This window comes from Corvus moneduloides, chromosome 15, assembly GCF_009650955.1.
Source record: "Corvus moneduloides isolate bCorMon1 chromosome 15, bCorMon1.pri, whole genome shotgun sequence".
NCBI lineage: Eukaryota > Metazoa > Chordata > Aves > Passeriformes > Corvidae > Corvus > Corvus moneduloides.
Genome location: NC_045490.1, coordinates 6,175,419 through 6,193,857, shown reverse-complemented (window position 1 = coordinate 6,193,857; position 18,439 = coordinate 6,175,419). Strand labels below are relative to the sequence as shown.

General features: G+C 44.5%; 1 long non-coding RNA gene across 2 annotated transcripts in view; it reads left to right on the top strand.

Moving 5' to 3' along the window:
* The window catches only part of LOC116451566, a 172,486-nt gene that overhangs the window by 139,786 nt on the left and 14,261 nt on the right, over positions 1-18,439 (top strand). For both annotated transcript variants that reach the window (XR_004243229.1, XR_004243230.1), the window contains 3 exons: positions 11,208-11,306; positions 13,551-13,705; positions 15,409-15,847. This is a non-coding gene — a long non-coding RNA (uncharacterized LOC116451566). The remainder of the gene's footprint in view (positions 1-11,207; positions 11,307-13,550; positions 13,706-15,408; positions 15,848-18,439) is intronic.

Sequence of the window (18,439 nt, the reverse complement as noted above, 5' to 3'; positions counted from 1 at the left end):
GTATCCTATCTGTGGGCTCACAGATTTCTTGTATTTGTGCTGTTGTTTACAAATAAAAGGTTTCCAGGTTTTATTCTTGGCCCTTCCTGTATTGTGTGTAAATGTATCTTCTTCTGTCATTTAGCAGTGCTTTAGAAAACAGCTGGTGCCCCCAGGGTAAACCTTTAAACAATGTCGTACTCTGACAAAATTCTGCTTTATCAGCAAACCATGCTGTGCATATTTCTCTCATTGTTTTGCAAATTGCTGTTACAAAGAGCTTTTGCATTTAAACAGGCTCTCCCTGACCTAAGAGGTAGTAAAAATTACATTAGAGATGCCATAGTAACTTGTCACTCTGACCTGCCCTAAATAGCTGGACTTATTTCACTTGGATAAATCATTTATTTAAAATGACCTATTATGTCATCAGAATTCTGTAGCAGAGATGCTTCAGCTCCAACTTACATGAATATTCTTTTGAAGGGCTAATCAGAAGAGATATACCATCAGGATTATGTGCTTTAAAAATACAATTCTGGACAGCACTGCCCAAACTGGGAAGCAATGATTAATCCATTCTAATTACTGTGATCAGATAGATCCTTGCTGCTCACCTGTTCTCCATGATCTCAGCTAGAAAGAGCTCTAATTCTTAGGTCCTTTTTTCCCCTAGAGCTGCATTTCTATGACCAGATTTGCAATTAGAGCCCAGAGCTTCCAGATTTCCTTTGATAACTTAAGAGAACAGCACGGTGCAAAATTTTATCTTTCCCTCTCCCTTTTAACAGACTTTAGTGCCCCATTGTCTGTTAGGGGCATCTCTGTCTGCTTTGGACGTGGACATGGTGCATCCAGAACCTCAGAATTCCCTTTGTGCAATTCTGCTAATGAAAAGCCAGCCACAGAAGATATTTTGTCCTTGTAAATCCATGGCACAGGAAGGGTATTCCTGTATTGCTTCCTGTCTGCTGTCACTGAGGCCACTGTTCTGGCACAGAGCAAGCCATGAACAGCTGCAGAGATCCAGGGATGGCCCTGCTATTTCTTCCTGGAGGGATGGAAGTGGAAATAAGTGTCAGGAAAAGGAAATTGCCAGTCATGTTCTCCGTCCTGGCCACATGTTTTTGGGAAAGGGTTGGTAGGTGGCTCCTATTCCTTCTGTGGAGGATGGGGGTAGCTTTTTTCATTTTATCTGCTAAATGCCTGCCTAAACAAAACCGTCACAAAATATTTTCACACATGATTACTGATCTCAACCCCAGACCAGGTCTGGTCTTTATGTCACACCAGTCCTTCTGCTAATTTTAAGGACTTTCTCCTGAAACTGCATTGAGAAACCATTTCTGCTCCTCTTGTGAGGAAGTAGAGTGCCTCACAAACCAGGACATTGGGGAATGACCATCCCCCCTGGCCCTGACCATGCCCTCTGTCCATTGTGCACCTAACCACCTCTGAAAATGTTCATACAATGTAGGGAAATCATGAAGGCAAAGGAATATTCGTGACCTGAGGAACTGTGTGTACATGTGTGAATTTTTTGTTGTGTGGGCTGCCTGTGTGGGACACTAACTCCAGTAAATTCCTGTGGGCAAAATGGGCTTCAAAGAGCAATGAGAAGCCAGCACTTTATTGCAGGCATCATGGAAAGGATGAAGGTGATTGCCCATCACCAGCTGTTCTGAGTGGGAGCTGGGAAGCTGGGCCAGGAGGGACAGCACTTGCACAGTGCCTGTGGGCCCCTGCAAGGATTCCTTTTAAGAGCTCTGTCTTCACACCTTTACAGTCCAAGTAAAGTGGAGAAATAAATCACTGTGCACAGTTGTCATTTTTCCCCTCAAAGCACCAGGCAAAGAGTTTAAATATAGCTAACCCACTGTATTTCCTCAGAATAAACACTCAGATACTCAGAATTAATTGCCAGGTCCTGGTATCAAAGGAATGATTTATAACCCAATTATACTGGGAATTTTATTCTCTACTGTTTCACTGATAAGTTATGGGTCAATTAGGTGTTTTAGTCCAGTGGGAACACATCCTCCTTCCACCATAAAGTGTCTGATCTTGGCACACTGGGATTTGTTCTGTCCATCTTGTAAATCACATCCGGTTTGTGGAAAAACTTTGAGAATCATTCTGCCAAGGGCTAGGTCTGTAATTTTTGTAGCATTTTGTTTCTGTTTACTGCTTAGGGCATTGGCAGGAATGCAGGGAGTTCCCTTCTGGTGAATAATCTTCACCATCTTCTGTTTTCTCATCAGACTTGCAGTGCATAGAAGATGTTCATGGTGCAGCTGAGTCTGTGAGGTCACTGGGGAATGGATATTTTTGAGCCTTCAGAGGAGGCTGACAGCATCAGTAATGGGTCTTCAGCAGGGGCCGTAAGCAAACACCTGGTGAAGAATAAGAATAGAAAAAACTTGTTTAATCTTCCCTCCATAACATTTTTACTCTCTGAGCATAGTCAGCTCAGGATTTCCTAAGATTAATGTGATTCTCAGTAAGCTGCCCTGGGTTCCTCTTGTAGCTGCTTGTCCATTCTGCCCTTGAACATCCACAGTCGTAGAACCACTGTGGAAAAGGCACATTGCTTTTAGAACAAAACCTATTATCCCCTACAATGGTACAAACCCACGCTTACTCTAAAGCCTTTAGTTGAGTAATTTTTTTATCAGTGAAATCTGAACGAGGGAGAGGGTTTGACCAAGTTAGTGAATGTAAAAGAGGGAATTCAGGGGGAAACTGTTTTATGATTATGCCTCTTAAATCTTGCATTATTTAGCAATGCAAATCCAATCGTGCATTTTAATTCCCTTGTTAATATGGACTTTTCCAATCTTGCATGATATCTCTGTCAGTATAAGCCAGAAAGGGAATCCAGCCCAAGGGTTTTGTATCATCCTCTATTTGCTCCTCCTCTTATTTTTTTTTTTTTTTTTTACAAATTAGAATAACAATGTCATAATCTCGAATAACATTATACTTTTCTATTCCTATAAACTACAGTCATGCTCTCTAGCCACAGGGAGTTTGAATCTAAAGGAGAAATAAAAACCAACCCCAGTCACATTTCTATGTGAGACCCCAGGCAGATGATGGTTTTGATATTCCCACGCCCAGGATTTTTTGTTTCCTGGAGGTGGCTCTTGGCATCCTGGAGCTGTTTCTAGTAAATGATGTTCACTGAGCAAGCCTGCCCCTCAAAATGCCTGACTCTCCTTGTTGCTCCTCTCCCCACATTTCAATTATCTAACACATTAATACAACAAACACTGCAGTAATTAGGGCACCATATGGCACTCACAATTACAGAGCAATTCCAGCATTAGCGGATTGGGTGAGAAGTCAGAAAGAATAAAACAAGTGTGAGCAGAAGATGACTGAAGTCAGGGGACTCACATGGCAGATAAACACTGAGTAAGTTACGTGTGTGTACAAGCTGGACTCGAGGAATCTTTTAGTTTTGTTCTCATCCAGGATGAAATGGCACCATGGGTTAGAAGGGTGCCTTGAACTGCTGTAGAGAGATAAGTGCCCTTCATGGCACATCTCTCTGAAGATGATCTTTATTATACTTGGCTTCCCTCAGGTCGGTGAGTTCTCCAGTATTTGCCTGCCAGGGATTGTTTTGCCATTTACCAGTTATAATGGGTATTTAGTGCTCTCAATTATTTGCTTCTTCATTGAGAGCACAACAGTCATTGGAGCCATTGTGGGATTCTTAGTTAATCCTCTAAAGAATAGAAGGAATCAGGGAGCATGTATAAACTGTGAGATTTTTCTGGTCTGGCTGTCAGCTGGGAATGTAAGCAAATCATGCCCACGAGCCATCATAGTCACGCTAACAAAAGCTTTGGTGCACATGCAAAAATACAGATTGTGAAGTATTCTTGGGTTGTATCTCTGGAGAAATGTTGTAGCTGGGCTTGAAGAAGTCTTGTGGTGATGTAAAGTGCATGTTCTTTATGGATGGTTGCTCATATGTGCGGAGTGTCAAGAATTCTTGTGTAGAAAACCCCATTCGGTATTTTCTCCCTGCTAAAACATCTTCTTCCAACTGAAACACTTCAGCTACTTGGATGAAGATTGTCTTTCAAACTAAATAGCTGATTTCATATTTGCACTAACCATTTTCTAACAACGTGGAATAGACGTGATGGATGCCACAGAAGGAAGGACACGTTCCCAGGGAAGGACAGTGGGAGACCTCCCAGCATGACAGCTTCTCCTCAAGAAGCCCCAGGACATCCTTTTCTTTCTACAGAGCAGATGCAAAGCAACCAGCCCCTTTTTTTTTCCTGAGGACAAATCACTTCCAAGTACATCTGGATGAGCATGAAGAATGAGAATATGAATACAGACAATTATGATGGAGTAGAGGCCCTGTAAATTTACACCCAAACTTACCCCCTGGTAACTCATTCATCTGCCTGTCTTGACAGAATGCATGTGAAATAGTGGGACAATAAGGGCTTTTGTTATGCTGAAAGATGTTAATAGCTGGCCTCAGGGTGAGCTGGGTTTCCAAGACAATCACAGATAACACAGATAACACAGCGAAACTCAGGAGAATGAACACTGAAGCCTTTATTTTGAGAGACTGGGGCTATGTCAGAGTGAGGGTTATCTAAAGGTGCGAGTTTTACGGGATCTTATTTTTATGGAAAAGTACTGTCTGGGACAGCGGGATAGCTGCACTGCTCGTTACACATATGGAAATATCCGGAAAAACATCATTATAGACTTCTGTGCCTCAGCGGGTGAGGGTCTAAGGACGTGTCAGAGGGCACTGGGAATGGGCCCGTGTGCCCCTCCAGCTTCTCTGCCCGACTCCAGCACCACGCTGGGAACAAAAGGAGATGCTCGGCAAAGAAATACCGCAGGGAACTACTCAGGCAGCCTTTGGATGGTTGGAGAAGTTTCAGAAAAGCTTTCTTATAATCCAGTCTTTCCGAAAGGGAGGTTATAATGCAGATCTGTCCTCACTGCTGGTACACAGGGAAGCTCCTTCTATCTCCTTTCTGGCTCTTTTCACTGTTGTCTTTACACAAGCTGCTGTCCCACAGGGAAGACACCCTCATAATCACAGGGAGTGTAAGGGATGTGGATGTTTCCTTAGAGTTCATCAGTCTAAATCTGGGCTGGCTTGCTTCTGTCTGAAAAGAGTGTCCTTTCCAAGGTGATGCTTTTGTGAAAAGACTCAGGAATAAGCAGCTAGAAAGGGTCCACTCCTATGTACGTAGGCAAACATACCCAGGCATTTTGGGTGTATTCCCCTGGCCTAAACGTGATGCCTGAAAGTTGGCTTCTAGTCTAAACAAGTGTATAGGTTTGCTCTGTGGTTGGTAGCACTAGAATGAGACTTTCAGAAACTGATCCCATTTCTCTTGGACAGCCATCTTAGGATGAGACAAATGGTCCTTGGGAGTCTCTCCAGTGACTGCAACAGAAACCAAGACATTCTGCAGGTCACTTGCCCAGGCTCAGCTGAGAAGACTCTGACCCAGAGTTCAGCAGGACTGTCAGGTTTGCTCCATGTACCCCTGTATACTCGATAAAAAAACCTTTCCAGAGCCTTCACCACAGCTGTAAAGCACAAATCCCACAACTGTTCTCTGCCAGAGGAAGAAACCAAGAATATCCTAAGGGAAAATGCACAGAAAATCCTAGAAAGTGCTTACTTTTACCTCAGTTTGGACATGTGACTAGTAACAAAATGACAGGTGAGCAAGGAAATTGAACTTTTTAAGGCAATGCCAGTTGTCGTAGATGAGATCCATTGAAGTGATGGGAGAAACTGAAACTTTGAAGTGGTGAACACACTCCAGAAATGCCAGCCCCAAATGTTAAACAAGTGACTAACAAAAGTGAAACAGAGCACATTTTGCTCTTGGTATCCATGATATAAGTAGAGCCATTTATTTATTTTAGCTTTCATCTTCTGCTTGCTCTTCTGCCCTGAAAAGAGATAGCTTAGATCGAGTCACTTAAGTCTATGCTGAAACAAAATGTACCTTTGTGATTGATACCTCTGAAACTCAGAGTGACAAGGTAATAAAACTGTAAAGATTCGGGTTCCTTCAGGGAAATCCAGTTGCACTCTCTTTGCTGTCAAAATAATGGGGTGTCTATTTTGTGGTCATAGAGTTAATGCATTTGATGCAGGTACAATGATTTTCACATCATGGAGACCTCTTTGGAAGGAAACATTAAGTAAAACTTTTTAAAAATTGCTGTTTCTTATATGTATGCACGTGGCACACCATTGCAGACTAAATATCTGTGAAATGTTGATGCTCTGTAACCCCACATCATGTCTGAGAGAAAACAAACCATTCCATGGCTCCTGGTGAGCTGCTGGGACTAGGCTGGCGCTGCTTTGGAAGAGGATTGGGTTCAGATTTTTGAACAAAGCAGTGGTGAAGCTGGATAAACACAAATGTACTGAGGGTTGATGTTTCAGATCAGGTGGGAGGATTTCAGGAAATTCACTGAATGTTCCTTGTGCTTCAGTTCACCCAGAGGGACAACTTAAGCAAAAAGGAGCAGTCACACTGAGAAACAGATGCCAGCTCTTGGAGCAGGGCAAGCAAAGGACAGCAAAATGATGCGAAGCTGAGAAATCTACTGGGTGATGGAGAGTTGTTTGAGGATGGTCGAGTGTGCAGTGTTTCTAAAGCCATGCTTAGTCATGAGTGGGCTCTTCCCCTTGCTGAGCAAAGTGGGCATTAGTGCTGCCATGTTCTGCCACCCAAAGAAGGAGGCATTACCATATTCACACATCTCAAACAGCAAACAGGAGATGCATTGCAAAATCAGCGACTCAGGTTGCTGAATATGCAGCACCTTCCACTGTACAGTGAAGTGCTGATGTATCCCTCATTGTGAGCTGAGGGAGGGTAGGTCCCTGTGGCAAAACTGGGGATCCTTTAGCTCATTCTCATCCCAATCCTCCACTTCCCCCTTCCCTGAGCACTTACTGTCAGATCTGAGGTAATGATGACTGTCCACTGGATTTAGGAGAGGGGTGTATCTCCTTACAGGCACTAAGAGGATCGTGGTTGGAACTGCAGAAGGAAGGGAGAACAGGTCAGATGTGTGGAGCCCGCTGAGGAGAGGCTGACATGCACAAAGAGGCTGAAGAATTTAAGATTATATTGTGAACAACAGTGGTGAGATTGCTCTCACCTCACTCCAGGTATCTAATCTTCTGCCCTGATTTAGATTTTTACATGAGGTTAAGATGAATCATAGTCTGAGAACACCCTCTCTCTCCATGGCTGTAGTCAGTGTCTAGTGCAGATGAAGTCGTCTGAGCTGGAGCTCTCTGTGTCTGCTGAGCTGGATCTGGCCCCATATGAGGGAGAGCAAATTTGCCTGTGCAAATCCCAGTTTGAGCATTGGGATATTGCTTCCTCTTTCAGTGCAACCTGCCTCTATAGCCATTTCTACACTCCCAGCAGACTAATTATTACAAAAATTCTCTGTCATTGCTTTGCAACGGTCCACGGCTTAACTAATTTAAAAATGCAAATGAATGCTAAATTGCAGTTGAATCTGAACCGTCTCCTTCTCCCTCTTTCTCTCCTCCTTTCTTTTTTTCTTTTCTTCTGGGAAAAGAAAGGTACAGCAGACATTAAATGCTGATGGTGAAAATCAATCTTTCAGATTTGAGGTAATTTTAAATTAGGTCCCACTGCCAGGGATAGTGACATCACCAGAGCTGCTTGATTGATCCGTGATTTGAGGAGAAACAGCTTGGACTCGATCCTCCCTTTGTCCTTACAGAGAGAAAGGAATGTTGCAGTTTTCAGCTCTTTTCCCTGGGAAGCTTTCATACTCAGATGGTCTCAGATGTTAGGGAGAGGCATTCAGGGAGAACATGAGCAAATGCCTGAGCTCAAAACAGTCCCCTTGTACTGCCATTGTCCTCGGGCATTGGGATGGGGCTCTGTGCTTGTGAAGAATCAGCTGAAGGGCTGTCTCCTCTGTAGTGTCTCTAACCAGCTGGCTGACACTGAATTCAGCTCTCTGTACATTCACAGTCTGTAAGATCAGTCAAGATTGTCTCATCCTGGTCCCCTCCTCTCCCTACCTGCTGGCACCAACTCTTCTCTGAGGCAGTAATTCCTTTGAGGAAGAGTCTATAGCTCCATATTTGAGAGGGACTTGGCCAAGGTCTAGCATCATGGTTAGTGGTTTTTAGCTGCAGGATCACACAGACAGCCTAAAAAGCCATTCACAGACAGTCTTGTTGTTTTCCTAATGCCAGCACTGCGCTGTAACATGAACACTGAGAATGCTCAGAAATGGAACTCTTGAGCATTTAAAGAGTCGGTGATGGGCTCAGAGTTAGGTATTGGGATTACATCCCTCCATCCATGGCAGCAGAGTCTGGTAATCCAAGCCTCACCACTCTTTTGACTGCAGATCCTGGTGCTGTGTAGCTGAGTTAGGTACCCGGAGAAGAATATCCAAAACAAAACTCCTCTGTGCTTCAGGGCTGAGGATAGCAGACCTTCTTAACTGTTCATCCTCAGCTCATATATTGATGATACTCTTCATGATAAATGTCATCTTGCTGAGCAAAATATAGCAAATTACAAGAATCACCCCAGAGGGCAGCTGCTGGCAGCTGTGTACACGGGGCTGTATTGCTGTTCATGAAGCATTTTTTCTATTTTGCAAATTGATGCAGAGATGAGATTTCATGAGTGTTTGTTGACACTCACATACAGGAGGCAGATTTCTAAATGGGATCTGCAGAGATGATTGAAATTCCAATCCCAGCTCCTCACTGTGTCCACTGGTTTTGTAAAATCCCACGTTGTTTGCTGGGCTGATGTGTGATGGGAGGTAAGCATGGTTCTTTGGAGCTGTGAACCCCTTTATTGCCCCAAAGCAGATGCTAGACATACACACTCCTCACAGACATGCACATACCCCTCATGGACACACACACCTCTCCTCCCAGGTCCCAGACCAGTAGTGTGCATGGGAGAGAGTGGTTTTCAATTAGAATTCGAAAGTCACAATGATAGAGTCCTCCTAATCCTTTAACTAAGGTGTGCATGGTTAAATCAAACTGTAATGCCTCAGGCTCTGGGTAGTTTCAGCTTAGTGCCGAATCTCCTGGGATATTTTCATGGATTCAAGATGTGCAGAGGGTGCTTCCAGCCCTTGCTCTTGTCTGCCAGGTAGATGCAGCTGTTGCATTCCCTGAAGTGACCCCTTAATAATCATGTGAGGAAGAGGAGCCCTTGGCCTTCTATTCCATGCAGAAAAGCTTTAAGTGTCTCAGCCTGGGTGCAAATGTGTCTGTGAGAAAGTACAGGTAGTTTTCTGTGTGGATTGACTGCATTCAAAGGGGGAGAAAGGGAGAAAGAGGAACAAGGAAGAGTGTTTCCTGCATTTTCCCTGGGGAAGTTTCTTCCTCTACCCTGGGTTCCCTCAGGGACTGTAGCTCGAGTTGGCTGTGCCAGCCCAAGGTTTGCTGGCTCCCTGTCTCCTGTGAGCATGGCAGCCCACGCTCACAGACAGAGTTCTGTAGTGGAGATATGCTTTAGTGCTGCTCCGTTGTCCTGAGTTCCTGAGGGAGAGGAGAAGTCATTGTTGAATAACCCGGGTCTCTCTAGCAACAGGCTGACAGTTTCTGTGATCTAAGCAAGAACCTTCTTGAGGTTTCTCTGTGTGTGCCCATTAAAGCCCTCAGGCGGATTGTGGTGGCTGGGGATTACCAGCACACGGTGAAGGATGGCAGGAGAATTTTCCCGACACTTCTCTGGCCTCAAGTCCAGAGGGAAGGCGACAGAGGAGCTTTTATGCAGACTCAAACTGCAGGAGTCCTAATGGCCTGTCATGCTGGCTGTACTAGAGATTTGCATCATTGGTGATGCTTTTGTAGGAGCTTTATAGCCACACATGTGGCAGCCTTAATTTTGGATGTGTGTACAAGGCCAAATCCTCATCTTGGTGACACCAGTGTGAAACAGAAATTTATTATTATTTTAACTTCAGAGTAAGCTCAAGGCTTATTTTAGGAGCAGGATCTGACCAAAGACCACCTGTATAGCGGGAAAGGATGAGAAGGAAAACCTTGTAAGCCGCAGTCCCTCGGTACAGCACAGAGTGCTGCAGATCTGTGTTTGTCCTCTCCACGTGTGCTCCAAATCAATCCCTTCAGTGTAAAAGCTCATGTCCCTCCTGCCTCAGAGTGTGTTTGGGGGAGGAAGACTAAAACTGGATCTCCTCAGTGGGCATGTTTCAAAACCCCGTATACATATGTGTGCAAACACACACAGAGAAATACGTGTGTGTATTTATGTATTTTTCTGTTTCCATATCACCCAGGGGTGTTTTTTTCCCTGTGATTCTCTGCTAGCAGGCACCAAAGCAAATCGAAGATTAATTCCATTTAATTTTAGTGATAAAGAACATTGCAGTCACAAGAGGTCTGCCATCAACGTTGGAGGACATTAAGTATTTGGGGTTTTTTTAGTTGCAAGATAATAATGTTCTGGTGTAAATGTTTTATAATTATCTCATGAATTATTCATGGTTAACTTGTTAACCCGGCATTTTATGGGATATGGTCTCTAGAGTGCAAGGAGAAATTTAAAGATAAATAAATGTGAAGACAGGACCCAGATGCAACAATGAAAATGCACTGAGGTTTCTGATTTATTTTCTGTCTGCACTGAAGAGTGGTTTCATTCTTTTATTTATATTTTTGTAGTGATGAGCCACAGAACTTGAGTAAGTGGATGAGGTTATTTTCTATATATAGAGAAAGAAAAGAAAAACTGGGAAATAAATCAAACTCCCTTCACTGTTTTTTAATCTGAAAGTGGTGCTTGAATTGTTTCACCTATTGTTCTGCAGCTCAGAGGTTCTGTTGTTGTTGATACCATCTCCATCTGGTGAAGCATTAATGAAAAAATGGAAACCAGCCTGTATTTTTCTTTATGCATATTACTGGGCCTTTTTTCTGTCTTCACCCTTCCTTCTACTTCCCCTTCTTCTCTCTTCTTTTGTTCTTAGTCTCATTTCAGTTCTTTAATAGTTTCCTTTTTTAAAATTATTTTTCTCTCTTTCCTTTTCCATTTTTCTCTCTGTTCCTCTAGGATTGTCTTTTTGTCCTCACTTTCCTCCCATTCTTTCACCGTGTCTCACCTATTAATGTTTTTTATTGTCTGCAACTCCCTCTTTCTTCTCTCTGTTGCTCACAGGATCTTTGTGGTGTCTGCTGAAGTCCATGAGCTTTAACCCCAACCATCTGAAGACAGAATTAGACCTGGAGAAAAGTTCCTGCAACTCAAAGAAACCAGGTGGCAGCTTCTGGAAGAAGAATGTTGAAACTCAAACCTGGGCTTCCAGCCTGAGTGTCCATCAGGCCTTGATAACCAAAATGCGCCAGGAAGGCATGCCATAACTTCATTGCCATATGCCAGAGGTCAACGGACAAAATCCCCAGCAAGGGCCTGAGAAGGCTCCCAGCTTGCCTGATATCCATGAATCCAAACGGAAAAGAGAACTGGCAAATGACACTTAATCCCAATGTGAGCAAAGGCTGTCCTTGTACCCAGAGAAACAACTGACAGCTGATACGGGACTGAGATCTCCAAGGATCTCTGCAGGAGCAAAGTCTTCTCTGTGGAAGATTAAAGCTTGGTGCAAACTCCAAGGTCACCTCTGTTTAAGCAGTGGGAAGTGAACAGTATAAAACCTGGGATCACCTGAGCTCCCTGGCATCCAGCTGCTTAGCAGTGTTGAGGTTTATTGCACTGGAGTTTCCACAGAGTGTTCATCCATCAGGAATGCAGGAGCTTTTTCAAAGAAGCTCTGGGTTCTGCAGAGTCTGATGGATTCTGCAGAGTCTGATGGATATCCTTAAAAATTTTGAAGTGGTAGTTTGGAGGGTAGCTGGCAAAACATGAGCCGGGAAGACACTGTAGAAAGACAAATTCTCAAGCAGAAATTTTTAGAGAGGGTATTTGAGAATGGAAGAGCGATTCCACCAGCCTGCACCATTCATTTATTTAAATTTATGCTATAAAATGGACAGCAGAGGAAAGTCAAAAGTTGCACTGATGATTTTTCTTTCCCTTCCCCCCCCGCCCCCAATCTTTTATTTATTAAACTGCTCTGGGTACACCTTTCAAAGGACTTGTTTTGGCTTACTGTTTATTATATCTTCATCAGCCTTGAAATGGGAGCTGCAGGCAGCTTGATAAATGGATCGAAAAGCTACTTCTGCCAGAATCCAACCAACAAAAACCCCTCAGCATCCGTAAGCCTTTTTGTTTTAGCATTTCTAAAACAAGCACTATTTCCCCTAGAACATCACTGAAGAGTGATGCACCAGTACCCCTGAGTGTTTCAACAGAGGGATTTTTTTATCCAGTGATGCCCAGGGCAGAAGTTCATCACTGGGTCATGAGCAGGACTCAGCCTGCAGCTCTGGAGAGCAAGGGCAGAGAAAGAGAGAGAGAAAGAGATGGTCTTAGTAAGGCTGAGCAAATCTTGATTCCAAAATATGCTGGGCAAATCAATGGAGTAAATGAGGCAAAATGTATGAAGTTGGCACTTGCAGCTGTCCTGCTTCCATATAACTAATTTTTACCCAGATACTTTCTAAACTCTTCCTTTCCCCCCAATCCTTCTTTAAATATGAATAATATTATCAGTATTGCTCAATATATCCCTGGTTCAAACCTTTTGTCCTTAGCACACTTAAATTCCATATCTGGTCCAGCCTGGCAGTAAACAAGGGTTTAGCTACTGTGACTTATTGACAGTGGTAAATGGTTCAGTCCCATCTGTGAAGGTACAAAAAATTCATGAGGAAATAAATACCCCATAAGGAAGTGGTAAGGAACTATTGGTTGCAAAGCTTCCAACCAGCCAGGTGAAAACCTGTCATGTTATCTGCTGTAGCTTACAGCACAAATGTTGCAGCAAAGGGGGGGGGGGGGAATCCACCACCACCCCCACAAAAAAAAAAAAAAAAAAAAAAAAAAAAAAAAAAAGAAAAAGAAGACCAAAAAGGAATGAAAATGTGTGGCTTGTGAGAGGAAGGAAAAGCTCTAGTGGTGAATACTGCAGGCAGAATGACAGAGGCTTGTACTCTGTTCCTCACTAAGGTTGTTTCGGCTCTACATGCAAAGGTGATGAATATGCAAAGCAAAGGATGTGAATCTCCCCTTGGCCTGAGCTCACTGGTGTGGAATTTGCCACTGTGGATCACGCTGACAGCAGTGCACCCCACTCTCCCAACACAGGTTCCAGCACCCAGCGAGGTGGCAGTACTGCCAGGGCACTTGATGGGCTCTGCCAAAGTTAATAATCTTCTTGTCTCTGTTCTTACCCATTGCCTGCTGGGTTCTGACTGTCTCTGACTGTCTGTGTCGCTGAGGGGCTGCCAAGGTCCTGGCTGCTTAGGGGCACACCTTCCCAGTAGTGATTCCAGTGCCAAGGCCATGCTGTGGCTTTTCTTTCCTAATTATGGGGAGCCACTATCACTGAGTTATTGCAGTGACCCCAACCTATCTCCTTTTTTCTGTCTGCTCCAGTCCCTTTTAAGAGCTGCCTGGGTTCAGGAAGAACTTTGCTGTTCCTTGAGGCAGGAGGTGAGTGTGGGACAGAAAGATGGATGCTGCCTTTCTCTTCATGGAAAGATGTGGCGTGCCCAAGGCCACGCAGATAGGAATGCTGATGGGAATAAGAGGTAAGAGGGCAGAAGGTACCTGGACCCTTGTGATTCTCTAGTTATTTAGAATGCATAATTGCAGTTTGTTTAACACCAGAGGATAACTGATCATTCACGGGAAAGAAGCCAGTGGTGGAGATCAATATTTCTATTGCTGTGCTAGAAAAATAGCAGAAAAGGAATGGCTCTTTAATTGTTACAGCAGAGCAGAAGTCTGTGCTTAAGACTGTTTGTAGCAGGGGCCAGCAGAGGGTTTGTGCAATGCTGGCTCTCATTTTAGACTTGAGCTGCAGTGGATGAGTGTGGATGATGTACCCTGCACTCCAGATGTGGTCTGGCTGGAGACAGGGCAGAAAACAGCTCTGCCATCCTTGATACAGAGAGAGAAATTAAGTCACCCTGATGGTTAAATAAGGAATATATGTGGGATAGTGACCTGAGCAAAGCACAACTGAGCACTTCAGTCTCTGTTTTCTACTCAGACCATACTGATGAATATTTTTTGTACAGCCGTAAGAGTTACCAAGAGCTGACTTCACTTGTCACAGCCAGAGCTGAGTTTGCACTGGGACCTGTGGGATCCTGTAGTAAAAGCACAGATAATCTGTTTTACCAAAAAGTTTAGCTGACGGGTTTTGTTTCCAATCAAATATTTTTGAGTCTTCTTGGAGGGTCTTACAGAAGGAGTGGGAGGAAGTGACTCTTTGAATGGTATTATGTGTAGGAATTCTTTGTTATAGGCACTGGCAAGGCATTTGGCTCTGGATTAGATATATCTGATCTTGTACTTGTTTTGGTCATGAATCAATATCTTGATTTCTCATCCAGAGCTTGCAACTTGTATATAATTATTTTGCCATGCCCTGTGAAACAAAAGCCTGAGAATTGTCCCAAAACAAGAGATTTTTCCAAGTCGGTTTGGATGAGGTGGCCAAGCCTGACTCACCATCGGTGCTACCACTGCTCACACTGGCTGGGACCTGAGGAGCAGCCTGGCTTTCTGTGAGCCTGTGCCGACCGAACACACGAGAATCTCTTGCTGAGCTTATCCAGCAACAGACCACTAAGCAGTTTTAAGCAGGGGGGAAAAAGAAATGGAAACATGAAGAATCTCTACATCATAAATCAACACCCGGGGAGCTGGAACAGGTTTTCCCTTGGGGTGTCCTGTGTACCACAAACACAGGCTTAGCGCCCAAGGCTTCTGGGAATCAGGGTACCCCAGTGCTCACTCCCACACAGGTTTCCATGGCACAAGACTGACCTCCAGTGGCACTGACTAGTGTGGTTGGGCTGTAAATCTGGGGAGGCTGTGTACAAATGCTCTGAAGAGGCCACACGTTCAGATTTCAGGGCAGGTATTTGCTCCTTGCCTTCTTCAGACCTTTCCAGCATAAACATAGACGTTGGGGACAGTCTCCTGCTGAGCTGGTAAATGCAACGTGGTTCAACTGAGGTAGAAAATTCTAAAAATGTTCTCATGAAATAGGAAGGAAATATCCCATCTATGGCTTCGCTACCTGCAGACCAAAGTGATGAGAGAGAAAGGGGCAAAAGAGAAAGGGAAGAACCTGAAGCTCTTGGGGCAGAGTGAATTTCATTCTGCAAATGAAATTGTGCTGCCTGCATTTGAGGTACTTAACCCCAGGATACTGCAGCTCTGCCTCTGCAGGGTGAGGGGGGAAACACATCCCAGTTTAACCTGTGGTTCTACTTTCCAGGGTGGCAAATTGCTGGGAAGAAGTGCTCACCCGAATGAGGATGAACCATCTGCATCATCATTTAGGCTTTCCTTCCTCTCCAGAAACCACAGACATCTTCTTCTAATGGTAGAATTACAGCTCTTGATTCCTCTAAAACTGACACTGAGCCTTCCCTTTTTTATTGCTGGTGGGAGTTCAGGTCCCCCTGTGTCTTTGTAGAGGGCTTCCTTGTGTTTCACATGTCCTCAACACCGTTCTGTCGGTGGCTCTCACTGACAGCACTTTCCTCATTGTGTGAATACAGATCTCTCCTCATTCTTAGTGCAGCACCCAGCTTCTACCAGAGAGGAGTCACTTGGTGGATTTAGGAAGAGGTGTTCTGGCTGGATGATAGCTACTAGACCTCCTACAGAAAGAAGAAGGTATTTCCTCTGCCAGTCGAGGACTTCTGTGGTTGGTAAGACCAGCAATGCAGCAATAATTTATCTATGAGAAGGTGAGGAACCTGTCAGCTGCTAGAGATAGATCCTGATCCTGATTTCCAAAGGAAACCTGGCATCCCAGGCTAAGGAGAGGATACGGCATGAGGGGCTGCCTTGGATCTAGGTCAGCTGGTGCATTTTTGTCTCAGAGTGGATTTCCAAGGAGAAACCTGTCATTGGTGTAGGACTTTTGGGCACCCAGAGCTGCATTAACCAAGAGAGATCTTTGACCTCCCACTTGTGTAAGTCATCAGAGGTCATCCTGGACTGAGTATATCCAGTGTTCAGGCTCAGTATGGCTCAGATTTGTACCCAGGACAGATTCCAATCATAGGCTTTGAACTGAGGCACTTTTTCCCTATCAGAATATGGAAAGAGGAGGTGGAAAAGTTGCAGTGCCCTTGGCATCTGCACAAGAGAAGCATTCACCTGGTGATTTATACTGATGGCTGTTGTGGAGCTCAGGGATTGTGGTGAACTTGGACAGGCTGCAAAATAGAGAGATGAAATGCCTCACTGAAAAAGAACAGCAGGAGCTGGGAGCAACTGGGAGAGGTCTCTGGAGGGAGCAGGGCAGGCACAGCTGAGCTGCCTTTCCCAAAGCCTACTTAGCATAGGCCAAGGCCCTCATTTACTATTGACTGGAGGGATGTTTTACAAGTGCCCCTTCTGGTTTAGAGAGATATGAAATCTGTCTGTAATTAAGTTAATTTGGAGTTGAACATGGGCAAAGATAATGAGCTGGAAATAACAAAACAAAAAATAAGGGAAGGTGTTGCTAAGGAACAAATCTTTTGCATTAAATCCTCTCCCCTCCCCAATCAAATAAACAATTTTTAGGATCTGGATGGCTGAGTGATGGGGCAGACAGAGCACAGGCACGGAAATGACTGCTAGATCAAGAGTTCAGAATAATAATGGAAGTACGAGGAGGGGTGTGGCTTGGAGAACTGAGAAAGGCAAAAAGGGTGACAGCTGTGGCCAGTACAGTTTAGGAGCAGAGCAGTGGCTTTGGGATCAGCAGAGTGGTGTCCTGCGCCTGACTTACCCCTCGTTTGAGGGAACCTCCCCCCCAATGCCCTGAGCCTCTGTGGGGAAGTGCTCCAAGATATGGACATATGGACTGGCCACCACCACATCTCGCTTATCAAAGACCAGCAAACAGCCCCTCTCAAAGCACAAGGCTTTTAACTTCTCCAGTGTTTGACCCTGGTGAGAATTCCCACTGGAGTCAAGCATCAGGGTGGAAGCTTAAGATTGGTTCTCCTTGGCTTTTAGAAATGGGGTAAAATACAGTATGTTCAAGCCAAAAGGAGGATGGAAGAGAGGTCCACAGAAAGGACCAGAATATTTAACAGCCTGCAAAGCATAAGTAAATAGACAAGTTATTATCAATGAGTTTGTTTGAATTTGACAGAGCTTTCCTGCAAACATGGGGGAGGGAAGGAGGGTGAAGAATCCCCTGCCAGGGTGAGCTGTAATAAAGGACCTGCTGTTTTCTGATTCTCACTCTCTGTGAAAATTGAAAAGGTTAGCCAGGTAATTGAAATCGGGACTGGAATACAAATAACGGTGTGAAAACCCTACAGCTGGCAAATAAAGTTGCAGAGAAAAGACTCAATCCTCAGTGGAATTTCTTAGCAGCAAAAAGCTGGATGGATGGAGAGAAGAGATGATTTTCAATATACCTGTTCCTCCTGGGAGGGAAGATAGGGAATGAGATGAGACCGGAAGCAACCAGACTGAGACTAACACTCATATGAGTGTTCCTTGCTGTTAACGCAAGAGACACACGAAAACTGGGGTGTGCTGAGGCTGAATCAGTCCTTGCTGCCTCTTGGAGGAGTGCAGTGGGTTTGCTGGGATTTGTTAGGCTGCCATGTGAGCCCCAGCTTTGGGACTGGTTAGTGTTATAAGCAGAGAGAGCCAGCTCCACGACTCAGCTGCTCGTCTTGGGACTGGGATACACAACCAGAGCAGATGGATCTGGGCCAGTGTCCACTGCTGCTCGTCTTTGTTACATGCAGGAGCACAAGCTGGTTTCATCACTTTAAGCTAAGAGTGTGCTGCTGTGTCTCAGTTCCAATGGAGGGTCCTGCCAGTGCTGCTGAAAGGGAAATTTGTATGTGCTGCTGTTTCTGTGGTTTGTTTTTCTACGGGAGCAGGTAATGAGCTGGGAGGAAACAGTGGTGCAGGGCTTAGGGGAAGCTGAGTTTTGTGGTAGTAACCAGGTTTGTTCACACTCAAAAAACCCCTCTGCATGCAGGATTTGCCTACCACTAAGCCAGCTAACAAACCCCAGTACATGCTTAAATAAACATGGTCAAATATACCTCCAGGTTCCTGCGTTAGTGCTTTGTTTCCTTCCTCCCAGAGAGTCTGGTGAGTTATTCTGTTTCCCAAAACTGTGACTCTTGTACTTTTTTGCTGCAGTTGCTCTGTGCTGCCCAACCCACCTGCACTGCAGTAATGAAAATACTTCTTTTTGGAGACTTTCCATTGAGTTCAGGCAGCTGTTTAGCACGTTCTCTGTCAGGACAGATCTTCCTGCCCTTGTCATCTCCTAC